Consider the following 15,696-nt stretch of genomic DNA (forward strand, 5'->3'; position numbering starts at 1 on the left):
AGCCTTGCTGAAGCTGACAGCTGAGGGTTGCAGCCCCCAGCTGTTTTGCCTGGCTGGTTATCAAAAATACATAGGAACCCAAGCTGTTTTTTAAAAATTATTTATTTACAGCGAGGGAGTGGCTGATGAACACTCCCAATTGCACATGACAGCGCAACAAACACCCAGTGTTGGCCAGCCGAACCTAAACAGTATTATGGACTTCCTGGTGAAGTGCATGTTCAGAGTCCATGCCCGAACAGTAAGTGTTGTTCTATGATTGGTATTTTCCTTTATCCCTGTTCGTATTACCTTGTTAGACTGGTTGGTGTATTACAGTACACTACTACTGCTCTCTTCCATGGGTGGGGGAAGGGTACAAACTAAGGGCAGATTCAACAGCTAAGGCAAGGTACGTGGCCTCGGCATCATCACAATCAGAAGTAACCTGGGGAGCAGGGCAATCTAGGGAGCCCCGAGCGTTAGGGTCGGGGAAGGAGTCCCTGGACACCCGACAGAGTAGTGACATTATATTTGACCAAAACAGTTTTTTTGATCCATTATGGATCCTATCACTGCTGACAGGGCAACTGCAGCAGCTCAGCCTGGAGGTGGCAGATCCACACACTGTCATTTTGCAGCACCCTAACATATCAGATTTAGGAACGATGACTCCCAGGCAAAGCCTTAGAGGAGCCAAAGATTGCTTTGCCTGACAGGTTATCTGGTATGTGTGAGACAAATTTGTTCTTTTCAGGGAGGCCTATAAACTATACTTCAGGTTACATCCTTGTTCCTCAGGAACTGAGGAGCAACGTGTGGGGATAATTATCTCGCTCCTTCACGGTGACCCCCAAACATGGGCATTATCTCTCCTGTTTGACTCACAGTCGCTCCATACAGTGGAGGAATTTTTTCTGGTACCAGGTTATACACTTATACAATGACCCTGACCATGTCTCTTTGGCTGATTCCGCGCTACATCAGCTTCAGCAGGGAGACTGGCCGGCGGAGCAGCACTGCTCCGAGATTCAGAGGTGGTCCACTAACACTGGGTTGAATGACTCTACGCTCCATAGCCAGTTCTGTGAAGGGCTATCATTAATGGTGAAGGATGCCTTAGCCATGTATGAGACTCCAGTTTCCCTTGAGGCGGCCATGTCTCTGGCTAGCAGGGTGGATCGCTGTCTTTGCCAGAGACAAAAACACATCCAAATGTGTGGGAGATTCGGGCCAAAGGAAACCTGGTCTGAGTCATCTGAGGAAACTATGCAGTTGGGTGGAGAAACTCATTCTGGAAAGCAATCTGTTGATCTCCGCAAGAGGGAGTATGTTTTTACTGTGGTAGAAAGGGCCATTTTGTGGGCACGTTTCATTCCCTACCTCACTGTAAACAGCCACCAGAAAACTAAGGAGCCCGGGTTGCAGGGAGGTTAGCAACTCGGGTGTATTCTGTGGGTAGGACACAATTTTTTCTGCCTTCTGAGCTTCATCTGGGTGAAAATAGGGTGGATATTTTTGCATTTCTGGACAGTAGGGCGGGGTTTAACTTGACCGACGCTAGGTTCGTCCAGGTCCAGGTCCAGGGCCTAAACCACATACACTGTCCAGACCTATACCCATAATCGCCATTGACTTCCCACCCTTGAGACGGGGGTATGTTACTCAAGCCGTCTGAGAGTTACATCTACAGGTAGGCGCCATGCACTCTGAGGTAACTGACATGTGCTAGAGGTTCTGCCCTTCACCTGTGGTTCTTGGACTTCCTTGGCTCACTTTGCACAAACCTGTAGTAGATTGGCAGACTCAGGAAGTGGTAAAGTGGAAAGAATTTTGTCAAGGACTCTGCTTGGGCACCCAACTTCCAAGGGTAGATAGCCAGTCTGTGCCTAAATATCTGTCTGACTTTGGGGATGTGTTGTCAGAGCAGATGTGCCAAGAACTTCCTCCCCATCGTCCTTATGACTGCGTTGTAAATCTTGTCCTTGGGACCAATCTGCCAAAGAGCAGACTCTATAATATCTCTGGCCCAAGAGACAGGCCATGAAGGACTATATTGAAGAAAGTTTGCCAAAGGGTCATATCAGATCATCCTCATCCCCCATTGCTGGGGGGTTTTTCTTTGTAAAGAAGAAAGGCGGGGGGGGCTACTCCCCTGCATAGATTTCCGTAAACTCAATCTGATCACGGTCATGAATCCATATCCACTCCCTCTCATTCTTGACCTCTTTAATCCGATTGTAGGAGAAAAATGGTTCTCAAAACTGAACCTCAGGGTGACGTATAATCTCATTCCCATTAAAGAGGGGGATGAGTAGAAAACAGCTTTCAATATGCCTGAGGAACACTATGAGAATCTGGTGATAGCTTTTTGGTTGACTAATGCTCCCGCCTTGTTTCAGCACTTTAGTCACCTGGTAGGAAGAATGTGGTAATCTGTCTTGATGACATATTAATTTATTCAACTGACCATGAGTCACAATAGGAACATGTCAGGCAGGTTGTAATGCCGATGTGTTTGTACCTTGTTTCCCAGCATGTCTCTGCTTCAACCCTTTGCTCCTCTCCCCCTAATGATCTGGAATGCTGTTGTCAGTTATCTGTGTGGATGCTGCTCAGTTCCTGGCTCCGCTGCGTAGCCGTACATGTGTGTGTGTGGTTCCGCTGCGCTGCATGACCACCCTCTTGTGCGGTCCCTGGCTGCCGCTGTGGAAAGCTATCCGCGGGTTGCAAGGTCCTCTGCACTGTGCATGAGTTACCATGTGTGTTCAGGCTTGCAGCTCCTGCCAGGTGTCTTTTGCAATGCTGATTTGTGTCTGGCTGTGCTTAGGGTGCATGTGGCCACACCTCCCCTGCTGTTATGAGAAATGGGTGAGTGCTAGACTTGCTGCTACAGCCTATTGCTGTTAGGCAGCTCCTATATAAAGTTTCCCTGCCCTGTGGGGCATTGCCAGAGGTTCGCCTTAAGTCTCTGTGTCTTGCCATGTCTGTGTGGTGTTCAACACCTGTCCTGCCTGCAGTTCTAGGTGAGCAGATGCCTGTCTTGCCGCCCTCCAGGAGGCAGACTATCCTGGTCTCTGTGTTCTTGTTCCTATCTGCCCTACAGGTGGCAGAATATCTTGGTCCCTGTGTTATTGTTTCGAGCCTTACCTTGTGCCCGTCCTGCCCGCCCTCCAGGAGGCAGAATATCCTGGTCCCTGTGCTTTATGGAGTCCTAGTCCTGATTCCTGCTGTGTTATGTTCCTGAATTCCTTCTGTGTCTTGAACCCTGTGCCCGGTGACTGTGACTCTTTGCTAACTGACTTTCTGTGATCTAACCTGGGTTCATCTTGGAAGTAGGAGTCCGGTGTGTCCGCTGAGTTTCTGTTACTCTGTGCTCAGCTTGTTATTCGGTGCAATCCCCGTCCGGTTCCAGTCCAACCCGGCGGGGCTTGCACCTGGCCGCTTGAGTTCCTTTTTAGGTCGCTGCCAGATGTCCGGAGTCCGATGACCGTGGCCTCTTGTCCAGAGCCGGATGACCAAGGCCTGATGTCCGGTGTCTGACGACCACTTCCAGATGTCCAGTGCCTGACATCCTCTGCCAGATGTCCGGCTCCTATGCTTCCCTGCCCGATGCCTGGAGCCTGCCGATGGCTGCCAGATGTCCGGAGCCTGATGACTGCAGCCTCAAGTCTAGAGCCTGATGTCCGGAGCCTGTCGATCGCTGCCAGATGTCCGGAGTCTGATGCCAGTGTTCTGATGTTCTATCTGAGATCTGAGTCCTGATGTCCGCCTGGTGTCCTGATGTCTAGATGTCCTTCTTGATGACCTGATGTACGCCTGGTGCCTTAATGTCCTGTGTCTGATGTTCTGCCTGTTCCCTGATGTCCGGCTCGAGTTCCGATGTCCTGCCTGTGTCCTGATGTTCTGATGTCCTGCCTGTGTCCTGATGTCCAGCCTGAGTCCCGATGTCTGGTCCGTGGTCCTGGTGGTCCAGCCTGTGTTCCAGAGTCGGTCCCGCCTGTGTTCCTGCGCATATTCATGAGTATAATGAGCGGTACCACGTGACCGCTGAAGACAGGGAGACAGTGGAGAAGTGAGGCTGCAGAGACCGCGGCAGGATGGGTGAGTACAGCGATATTCACCTGTCCCCCGGTCCATCGCTGCTCACCGCTGTCTCTGCTGCATCCTGTGTCAGTGACGTTTAGGCAGCAGGGGGCGCGGTGACGTAGTTAGTGCATGCCGCACCTCTGCTGGCTGATCAGTCACTGACACAAGAAGCAGCAGACAGCGGCGATGGACCCAGGAGAGGTGAGTATGGCATTTTTTTCTTGCAGCATATGGGGGCATAGTCTATGGGGCAGCATATGGGGGCATAATCAATGGGGCAGCATATGGGGGCATAGTCTATGGGGCAGCATATGGGGGCATAGTCTATGGGGCAGCATATGGGGGCATAATCAATGGGGCAGCATATGGGGGCATAGTCTATGGGGCAGCATATGGGGGCATAGTCTATGGGGCAGCATATAGGGGCATAGTCTATGGGGCAGCACATGGGGGCATAGTCTATGGAGCAGCACATGGGGGCATAAACTATGGAGAAGCATATGGGGGCATAATCTATGGAGCAGCATATGGGACCATAAACTATGGAGCAGCATATGGGGGCATAGTCTATGGATTCCACCCTCGGCTTATATACGAGTCAATAAGTTCTCCCAGTTTTTTGTGACAAAATTAGGGGGTCGGCTTATAAGCGGGTCGGCTTATACACTAGTATATACGGTAGTTGTCAAACCAGAGAAATGTATGTTCTCGGTTGAGGAGATCCCTTTTCTAGGATATGTGTTGTCGTCAAGTACGGCCAGTACTGGTTTGAGATCGTCCTGAGGATTTTAAGTTGTTACAAAGGTTTTTGGGTTTTGCTAACTACTTCCATATGTTCATGAAAAAATTTTCGGTAGTGGCCAAACCTCTGACGTATGTGACCAGGAAAGGGACAGAATTTTCCAAGTGGTCCAGTCTGGCCAGGGAGGCATTTGATACCTTGAAGGAGAATTTTGCATCTGCTCCGATTCTCATACAGCTTGACATAATTCAGCCTCTTATTATAGAAGTTGATGCGTCTGAAGTGGGAGTGGGGGCTGTATTGTCACAGGGTGCGTCTCCTGGTAAATGGCATCCATACTTCTTTAAAAAACTGTCATCTGCAGATAGAATTTATGGGATTGGTAACAGGGAACTCTTGGCAATCAAGTGGGCCTTTGAAGAGTTATGTCATTTTCTGTAGGGAGCAGTTCATCTGGTTATGGTAATCACGGATCACAAGAATCTGGTATATTTAGAGTCTGCGAAACGTCTAACACCTCGACAGGCAAGATTGGCGTTGTTCTTCACCAGGTTTAACTTTCTGTCACATATAGGCCGGGGAACAAGAATAGTAAGGTGGATGCCTTATTACAAAAAGGCATGTTTACTGAGAAAGAGGTTGTTGACGTTCAGGAGGATAACCCCGCTGCTTGCCCGTTAGGTAAACTGTTTGTACATGTGAATCTCCATCTTAGAATCCTTAGTGAACATCATGATTCGATCTTGGCCTGGTAATAAAGCCACCACGGATTTTCTTACTCAGACTTTTTGGTGGTCAGAGGTTCATCAGGATATCCAGGAGTATGTAGCTGCCTGCAGTGTCTGCTCTAAAACCTCTCATACTTGTCCTTCTGGGTCTCTCTAACCATTGGATATTCCCAATAGACCTTGGACTCATTTATCGGTTGATTTTATCACTGATGCACCTGTGTCTGCAGGTAATACTGTAATTTTGGTGAAAAAAGATTGACGGCACTCCAGGAATAAAGAAAAAAATCCTATGACTAAGAGTGCACACCAGGCACTCGAAACGCGTCAGAAACTTGATTTTAATATGGCTTGATTTGCCACAATAAAATATATATTTTTTTCTTTATTCCTGGAGTGCAGTCAATCTTCTTTTTTCCTGATGCCGCTATGCTCACTAGCTTGGACATGCACCCTCCACATGTGAATTGGCTCGTCTAATTTGGATTCATCTCGTGGCAGCTCCAAGACCTCCCTCCATGTAATTTTGGTGGTGGTGGACAGATTCAGTAGAATGTCAACATTTTATTGCGCTACCCGCTTTACTGAACATTAAGGACGTGGCGCAAATTTTCATCAGAGAGATTGTAAAATTATATGAGATCTCTCCCGATATTGTTTCTGACCGGGGTGGGGGGCAGTTTATTTCCAAGTTTGCAAGGGCATTTTGCATCCGTTTGTGCATCCATCTGTCGTTCTCTTCAGCATTTCACCCGCAGTCTAATGGGCAAACTGAACGGGATAACCAGAATCTGGAGACTTATCTTAGATGCGTTGTGCCTGAGAATCAGGAGGATTGGGTTACCTACTTACCTCTAACTGAATTTGCGGTAAATAATCGTTGTCATGAGTCTACTGATAAGTCCCCGTTCTTAGGGGCATACGGGTTTCATCCTCAGTTCAGCTTATTTAATAGGAATCATTTTTCTGTATTACCTGAAGAACGGTTTTCATCATCTATTATGTCTGTGTGGCAGGGGGTTACTGAAAATTTGAGGAAGATGGGGTCCAAATATAAGAGTGTGGCTGACTGGAGACGTTTGGTGGGTCTGGACCTGTGTGTCAGTGTGGTTGTCCTTAAGTAACATTAAGTTGAGTGTTCCCTCTTGGAAACCCTCAGATTCATCAGTCCTTATATGATTGTTACCGTCATCAATCCTATAGTATTCCGCCTTGTCTTGCAAGTCACTTTTATGATCCATAATGCATTTAATCGATCTATACTGATACTGTTGCGTCCTTTATACTATCACCTCAACCATCGTTTCTGCTCATTGTGGATGGAAATTTGAAATTTCTGATAGCTAAGATTGTTGATTCTCACTTAGTTTGTTGGTCGCTTCAGGATCTGGTACACTGGAAGTGATACGGTCCTGAAGAGAGGATGTGGGTACCAGTATCTGAAGTCCACGTGGCCAGAGCGAGCCAGACTTTTCATGTGTCACACCCTGAAAAACCTGGTTCAGAGGTTCCGGAGGTCCCTTGTAGAAGGTAGGGTACTGTCACGGGTTATCACGACAGAGAAGCCAGAAGACTGCAGCACCTGATTGCTCCTACTCCTGCACTGATTAGAAGCACTTCTTATTAAATGGTGTAAGCTTCTTTAGGCACAAAAGGGATTAATATAAGAAGGACTGTTAAGTAAAAAAGGACTGTGGGGATATAGGCTCCTATGTTATAGTGGGACTGCGGGGATACGGACTCCTATATTATAAAGGGACTGCGGGGCTATAGGTTCATGTATTATAGAGGGATTGTGGGGATATAGGCTCCTATATTATAGAGGGACTGCAGGAATACATACTCTTATATTATAGAGGTACTTCAGGAATATAGGCTCCTACAGTTGTGGCCAAAAGTATTGACACCCCTGCAATTCTGTCAGATAATACTCAGTTTCTTCCTGAAAATGATTGCAAACACAAATCCTTTGGTATTATCTTCATTTAATTTGTCTTAAATGAAAAAACACAAAAAGAATTGTCCTAAAGCCGAATTGGATATAATTCCACACCAAACATAACAAAGAGGGTGGACAAAAGTATTGGCACTGTTGGAAAAATCCTGTGATGCTTCTCTAATTTGTGTAATTAACAGCACCTGTAACTTACCTGTGGCACCTAACAGGTGTTGGCAATAACTAAATCACACTTGCAGCCAGGTGACATGGATTAAAGTTGACTCAACCTCTGTCCTGTGTCCTTGTGTGTACCACATTGAGCATGGAGAAAAGAAAGAAGACCAAAGAACTGTCTGAGGACTTGAGAAACCAAATTGTGAGGAAGCATGAGCAATCTCAAGGCTACAAGTCCATCTCCAAAGACCAGAGTGTTCCTGTGTCTACCGTGCGCAGTGTCATCAAGAAGTGTAAAGCCCATGGCACTGTGGCTAACCTCCCTAGATGTGGACGGAAAAGAAAAATTGACAAGAGATTTCAACACAAGATTGTGCGGATATTGGATAAAGAACCTCGACTAACATCCAAACAAGTTCAAGCTGCCCTGCAGTCCGAGGGTACAACAGTGTCAACCCGTACTATCCGTCAGCGTCTGAATGAAAAGGGACTGTATGGTAGGAGACCCAGGAAGACCCCACTTCTTACCCCGAGACATAAAAAAGCCAGGCTGGAGTTTGCCCAAACTTACCTGAAAAAGACTAAACGTTTTGGAAGAATGTTCTCTGGTCAGATGAGACAAAAGTAGAGCTTTTTGGGCAAAGGCATCAACTTACAGTTTACAGGAGAAAAAAAGAGGCATTCAAAGAAAAGAACACGGTCCCTACAGTCAAACATAGCGGAGGTTCCCTGATGTTTTGGGGTTGCTTTGCTGCCTCTGGCACTGGACTGCTTGACCGTGTGCATGGCATTATGAAGTCCGAAGACTACCAACAAATTTTGCAGCATAATGTAGGGCCCAATGTGAGAAAGCTGGGTCTACCTCAGAGGTCATGGGTCTTCCAGCAGAACAATGAACCAAAACACACTTCAAAAAGCACTAGAAAATGGTTTGAGAGAAAGCACTGGAGACTTCTAAGGTGGCCAGCAATGAGTCCAGACCTGAATCCCATAGAACACCTGTGGAGTGATCTAAAAATGGCAGTTTGGAGAAGGCACCCTTCAAATATCAGGGACCTGGAGCAGTTTGCCAAAGAAGAATGGTCTAAAATTCCAGCAGAGCATTGTAAGAAACTCATTGATGGTTACCGGAAGCGGTTGGTCGCAGTTATTTTGGCTAAAGGTTGTGCAACCAAGTATTAGGCTGAGGGTGCCAATACTTTTGTCTGGCCCATTTTTGGAGTTTTGTGTGAAATGATCAATGTTTTGCTTTTTGCTTCATTCTCTTTTGTGTTTTTTCATTTAAGACAAATTAAATGAAGATAATAACACCAAAGAATTTGTGTTTGCAATCATTTTCAGGAAGAAACTGAGTATTATCTGACAGAATTGCAGGGGTGTCAATACTTTTGGCCACAACTGTATATTATAGATGGACAGTGGGGATATAGGCTCCTATGCTATAGAGGGACTGTGGGAACATAGGTTTCTATGTTATAGAGGACTGCAGGGATATGGGCTCCTGTATTATAGAGGTAATAAAGAAAACTTGGCACTTAACTTCTGGACTATTTTTTGGATTTATTAATGCAGCCAGAAAATAATAGACGTTTCGGCCTCACTGGCCTTCATCAGTGACAGACTGCAGTATAGCAGTTCATCGCATTCAGTGTTATAATAGAAGTGACACCATAGTCACTTTAAATGTACCTGGTCATGCACTAGGCGCTGGGCATGGAGCCGGAATCACATAGCACCTGGGTGGGGGTGCCGGCGTGCAGACATCAGCGACACAGTATCCACTGCTGGTCAGCTGACCAGGCACATGTAAAGTGACTATGGTGCCACTTCTATTATCACACTGAATGCGATGAACTGCTATACTGCAGTCTGTTACTGATGAAGGCCAGTGAGGCCGAAACGTCTATTATTTTCTGGCTGCATTAATAAATCCAAAAAATATTCTAGAAGTTAAGTGCCAAGTTTTCTTTATTATTCATGTATGGAGTGGGGCCCTACATGAGCACCTTCTGAAGTTGTGCATACAGTGTTTTTCCTTTACTATATTACAAAGAGACTGCGGGAATACATACTCCTATATTATAGCAGGACTGCGGGAATATAGACTTCTATATTATAGCAGGACTGTGGGGATATAGGCTCCTGTATTAAAGAGGGACTGCGGGAATATAGACTTCTATATTATAGAGGGACTGCGGGGATATAGACTCCTGTATTATAGAGGGACTGCGGGAATATAGACTCCTATATTATAGCAGGACTGCGGGAATATAGACTCCTATATTATAGCAGGACTGCGGGAATATAGACTTCTATATTATAGCAGGACTGTGGGGATATAGGCTCCTGTATTATAGAGGGACTGCGGGAATATAGACTTCTATATTATAGAGGGACTGCGGGGATATAGACTCCTGTATTATAGAGGGACTGCGGGAATATAGACTCCTATATTATAGCAGGACTGCGGGAATATAGACTCCTATATTATAGCAGGACTGCGGGAATATAGACTTCTATATTATAGCAGGACTGTGGGGATATAGGCTCCTGTATTATAGAGGGACTGCGGGAATATAGACTCCTATATTATAGCAGGACTGCGGGAATATAGACTTCTATATTATAGCAGGACTGTGGGGATATAGGCTCCTGTATTATAGAGGGACTGCGGGGATATAGACTCCTGTATTATAGAGGGACTGCGGGAATATAGACTTCTATATTATAGCAGGACTGTGGGGATATAGGCTCCTGTATTATAGAGGGACTGCGGGAATATAGACTTCTATATTATAGCAGGACTGTGGGGATATAGGCTCCTGTATTATAGAGGGACTGCGGGAATATAGACTTCTATATTATAGCAGGACTGTGGGGATATAGGCTCCTGTATTATAGAGGGACTGCGGGGATATAGACTTCTATATTATAGAGGGACTGCGGGGATATAGACTTCTATATTATAGAGGGACTGCGGGGATATAGGCTCCTGTATTATAGAGGGACTGCGGGAATATAGACTTCTATATTATAGCAGGACTGCGGGAATATAGACTTCTATATTATAGCAGGACTGTGGGGATATAGGCTCCTGTATTATAGAGGGACTGCGGGGATATAGACTCCTGTATTATAGAGGGACTGCGGGAATATAGACTTCTATATTATAGCAGGACTGTGGGGATATAGGCTCCTGTATTATAGAGGGACTGCGGGAATATAGACTTCTATATTATAGCAGGACTGTGGGGATATAGGCTCCTGTATTATAGAGGGACTGCGGGGATATAGACTTCTATATTATAGAGGGACTGCGGGGATATAGACTTCTATATTATAGAGGGACTGCGGGGATATAGGCTCCTGTATTATAGAGGGACTGCGGGAATATAGACTTCTATATTATAGAGGGACTGCGGGGATATAGGTTCCTATATTATAGAGGGACTACAGGAATATAGACTTCTATATTATAGAGGGACTGCGGGGATATAGGCTCCTATATTATAGCGGGACAGTGGGGATATAGGCTCCTATATTGTAGAGGGACTGCGGGAATATAGACTCCTATATTATATAGGGACTGTGGGGATATAGACTTCTATATTATAGAGGGACTGCGGGGATATAGGCTCCTATATCATAGCGGGACAGTGGGGATATAGACTCCTATATTGTAGAGGGACTGCGGGAATATAGACTCCTATATTATATAGGGACTGCGGGGATATAGGCTCTTGTATTATAGAGGAACTACAGGAATATAGACTTCTATATTATAGAGGGACTGTGGGGACATAGGCTCCTGTATTATAGAGGAACTACAGGAATATAGACTTCTATATTATAGAGGGACTGTGGGGACATAGGCTCCTGTATTATAGAGGGACTGCGGGAATATAGACTCCTATATTATAGCAGGACTGTGGGGATATAGGCTCCTGTATTATAGAGGGACTGCGGGAATATAGACTCCTATATTATAGCAGGACTGTGGGGATATAGGCTCCTGTATTATAGAGGGACTGCGGGAATATAGACTCCTATATTATAGCAGGACTGTGGGGATATAGGCTCCTGTATTATAGAGAGACTGCGGGAATATAGACTTCTATATTATAGAGGGACTGTGGGGATATAGACTTCTATATTATAGAGGGACTGCGGGGATATAGGCTCCTATATTATAGCGGGACAGTGGGCATAAAGGCTCCTATATTGTAGAGGGACTGCGGGGATATAGACTCCTGTATTATAGAGGGACTGCGAGAATATAGACTTCTATATTATAGAGGGACTGTGGGGATATAGACTTCTATATTATAGAGGGACTGCGGGGATATAGGCTCCTATATTATAGCGGGACAGTGGGGATAAAGGCTCCTATATTGTAGAGGGACTGCGGGAATATAGACTTCTATATTATAGAGGGACTGCGGGGATATAGGTTCCTGTATTATAGAGGGACTGCGGGAATATAGACTTCTATATTATAGAGGGACTGCGGGGATATAGGCTCCTATATTATAGCGGGACAGTGGGGATATAGGCTCCTATATTGTAGAGGGACTGCGGGAATATAGACTCCTATATTATATAGGGACTGCGGGGATATAGGCTCTTGTATTATAGAGGAACTACAGGAATATAGACTTCTATATTATAGAGGGACTGTGGGGACATAGGCTCCTGTATTATAGAGGAACTACAGGAATATAGACTTCTATATTATAGAGGGACTGTGGGGACATAGGCTCCTGTATTATAGAGGAACTACGGGGATATAGGCTCCTGTATTATAGAGGAACTACGGGAATATAGGCTCCTGTATTATAGAGGGACTGCGGGAATATAGGCTACTGTATTATAGAGGGACTGCGGGAATATAGGCTCCTGTATTATAGAGGGACTGCAGGGATATAGGCTACTGTATTATAGAGGGACTGCGGGGATATAGGCTACTGTATTATAGAGGGACTGTGGGGATATAGGCTACTGTATTATAGAGGGACTGTGGGGACATAGGCTCCTGTATTATAGAGGAACTACGGGGATATAGGCTCCTGTATTATACAGGAACTACAGGAATATAGACTTCTATATTATAGAGGGACTGCGGGGACATAGGCTCCTGTATTATAGAGGGACTGCGGGGATATAGGCTCCTGTATTATAGAGGAACTACGGGAATATAGGCTCCTGTATTATAGAGGGACTGCGGGAATATAGGCTACTGTATTATAGAGGGACTGCGGGAATATAGGGTCCTGTATTATAGAGGGACTGCAGGGATATAGGCTACTGTATTATAGAGGGACTGCGGGGATATAGGCTCCTGTATTATAGAGGAACTACAGGAATATAGACTTCTATATTATAGAGGGACTGTGGGGACATAGGCTCCTGTATTATAGAGGAACTACGGGGATATAGGCTCCTGTATTATAGAGGAACTACAGGAATATAGACTTCTATATTATATAGGGACTGCGGGGACATAGGCTCCTGTATTATAGAGGAACTACGGGAATATAGGCTCCTGTATTATAGAGGGACTGCGGGGATATAGGCTCCTATATTATAGAGGGTCTGCAGGGATATAGGCTCCGGTATTATAGAGGGACTGCGGGGAAATAGGCTCCGGTATTATAGAGGGACTACAGGAATATAGACTTCTATATTATAGAGGGACTGCGGGGATATAGGCTCCTATATTATAGCGGGACAGTGGGGATATAGGCTCCTATATTGTAGAGGGACTGCGGGAATATAGACTCCTATATTATATAGGGACTGTGGGGATATAGACTTCTATATTATAGAGAGACTGCGGGGATATAGGCTCCTATATTATAGCGGGACAGTGGGGATATAGACTCCTATATTGTAGAGGGACTGCGGGAATATAGACTCCTATATTATATAGGGACTGCGGGGATATAGGCTCTTGTATTATAGAGGAACTACAGGAATATAGACTTCTATATTATAGAGGGACTGTGGGGACATAGGCTCCTGTATTATAGAGGAACTACAGGAATATAGACTTCTATATTATAGAGGGACTGTGGGGACATAGGCTCCTGTATTATAGAGGGACTGCGGGAATATCGACTCCTATATTATAGCAGGACTGTGGGGATATAGGCTCCTGTATTATAGAGGGACTGCGGGAATATAGACTCCTATATTATAGCAGGACTGTGGGGATATAGGCTCCTGTATTATAGAGGGACTGCAGGAATATAGACTTCTATATTATAGAGGGACTGTGGGGATATAGACTTCTATATTATAGAGGGACTGCGGGGATATAGGCTCCTATATTATAGCGGGACAGTGGGCATAAAGGCTCCTATATTGTAGAGGGACTGCGGGGATATAGACTCCTGTATTATAGAGGGACTGCGAGAATATAGACTTCTATATTATAGAGGGACTGTGGGGATATAGACTTCTATATTATAGAGGGACTGCGGGGATATAGGCTCCTATATTATAGCGGGACAGTGGGGATATAGGCTCCTATATTGTAGAGGGACTGCGGGAATATAGACTCCTATATTATATAGGGACTGCGGGGATATAGGCTCTTGTATTATAGAGGAACTACAGGAATATAGACTTCTATATTATAGAGGGACTGTGGGGACATAGGCTCCTGTATTATAGAGGAACTACAGGAATATAGACTTCTATATTATAGAGGGACTGTGGGGACATAGGCTCTTGTATTATAGAGGAACTACGGGGATATAGGCTCCTGTATTATAGAGGAACTACGGGAATATAGGCTCCTGTATTATAGAGGGACTGCGGGAATATAGGCTACTGTATTATAGAGGGACTGCGGGAATATAGACTTCTATATTATAGCAGGACTGTGGGGATATAGGCTCCTGTATTATAGAGGGACTGCGGGGATATAGACTTCTATATTATAGAGGGACTGCGGGGATATAGACTTCTATATTATAGAGGGACTGCGGGGATATAGGCTCCTGTATTATAGAGGGACTGCGGGAATATAGACTTCTATATTATAGAGGGACTGCGGGGATATAGGTTCCTATATTATAGAGGGACTACAGGAATATAGACTTCTATATTATAGAGGGACTGCGGGGATATAGGCTCCTATATTATAGCGGGACAGTGGGGATATAGGCTCCTATATTGTAGAGGGACTGCGGGAATATAGACTCCTATATTATATAGGGACTGTGGGGATATAGACTTCTATATTATAGAGGGACTGCGGGGATATAGGCTCCTATATTATAGCGGGACAGTGGGGATATAGACTCCTATATTGTAGAGGGACTGCGGGAATATAGACTCCTATATTATATAGGGACTGCGGGGATATAGGCTCTTGTATTATAGAGGAACTACAGGAATATAGACTTCTATATTATAGAGGGACTGTGGGGACATAGGCTCCTGTATTATAGAGGAACTACAGGAATATAGACTTCTATATTATAGAGGGACTGTGGGGACATAGGCTCCTGTATTATAGAGGGACTGCGGGAATATAGACTCCTATATTATAGCAGGACTGTGGGGATATAGGCTCCTGTATTATAGAGGGACTGCGGGAATATAGACTCCTATATTATAGCAGGACTGTGGGGATATAGGCTCCTGTATTATAGAGGGACTGCGGGAATATAGACTCCTATATTATAGCAGGACTGTGGGGATATAGGCTCCTGTATTATAGAGAGACTGCGGGAATATAGACTTCTATATTATAGAGGGACTGTGGGGATATAGACTTCTATATTATAGAGGGACTGCGGGGATATAGGCTCCTATATTATAGCGGGACAGTGGGCATAAAGGCTCCTATATTGTAGAGGGACTGCGGGGATATAGACTCCTGTATTATAGAGGGACTGCGAGAATATAGACTTCTATATTATAGAGGGACTGTGGGGATATAGACTTCTATATTATAGAGGGACTGCGGGGATATAGGCTCCTATATTATAGCGGGACAGTGGGGATAAAGGCTCCTATATTGTAGAGGGACTGCG

At 45.2% G+C, this 15,696-nt stretch overlaps 1 protein-coding gene across 7 annotated transcripts in view; it reads right to left on the reverse strand.

Annotated features, from left to right (window-relative positions):
• ATP2B2 (ATPase plasma membrane Ca2+ transporting 2) overlaps positions 1-15,696 on the reverse strand; it is a 660,007-nt gene that overhangs the window by 484,654 nt on the left and 159,657 nt on the right. The gene's annotated exons all lie outside the window — the stretch shown is intronic.

The sequence above is a fragment of the Dendrobates tinctorius genome, unplaced genomic scaffold, assembly GCF_039654945.1.
Source record: "Dendrobates tinctorius isolate UK_male_01 unplaced genomic scaffold, ASM3965494v1 ptg000449l, whole genome shotgun sequence".
Lineage (NCBI taxonomy): Eukaryota > Metazoa > Chordata > Amphibia > Anura > Dendrobatidae > Dendrobates > Dendrobates tinctorius.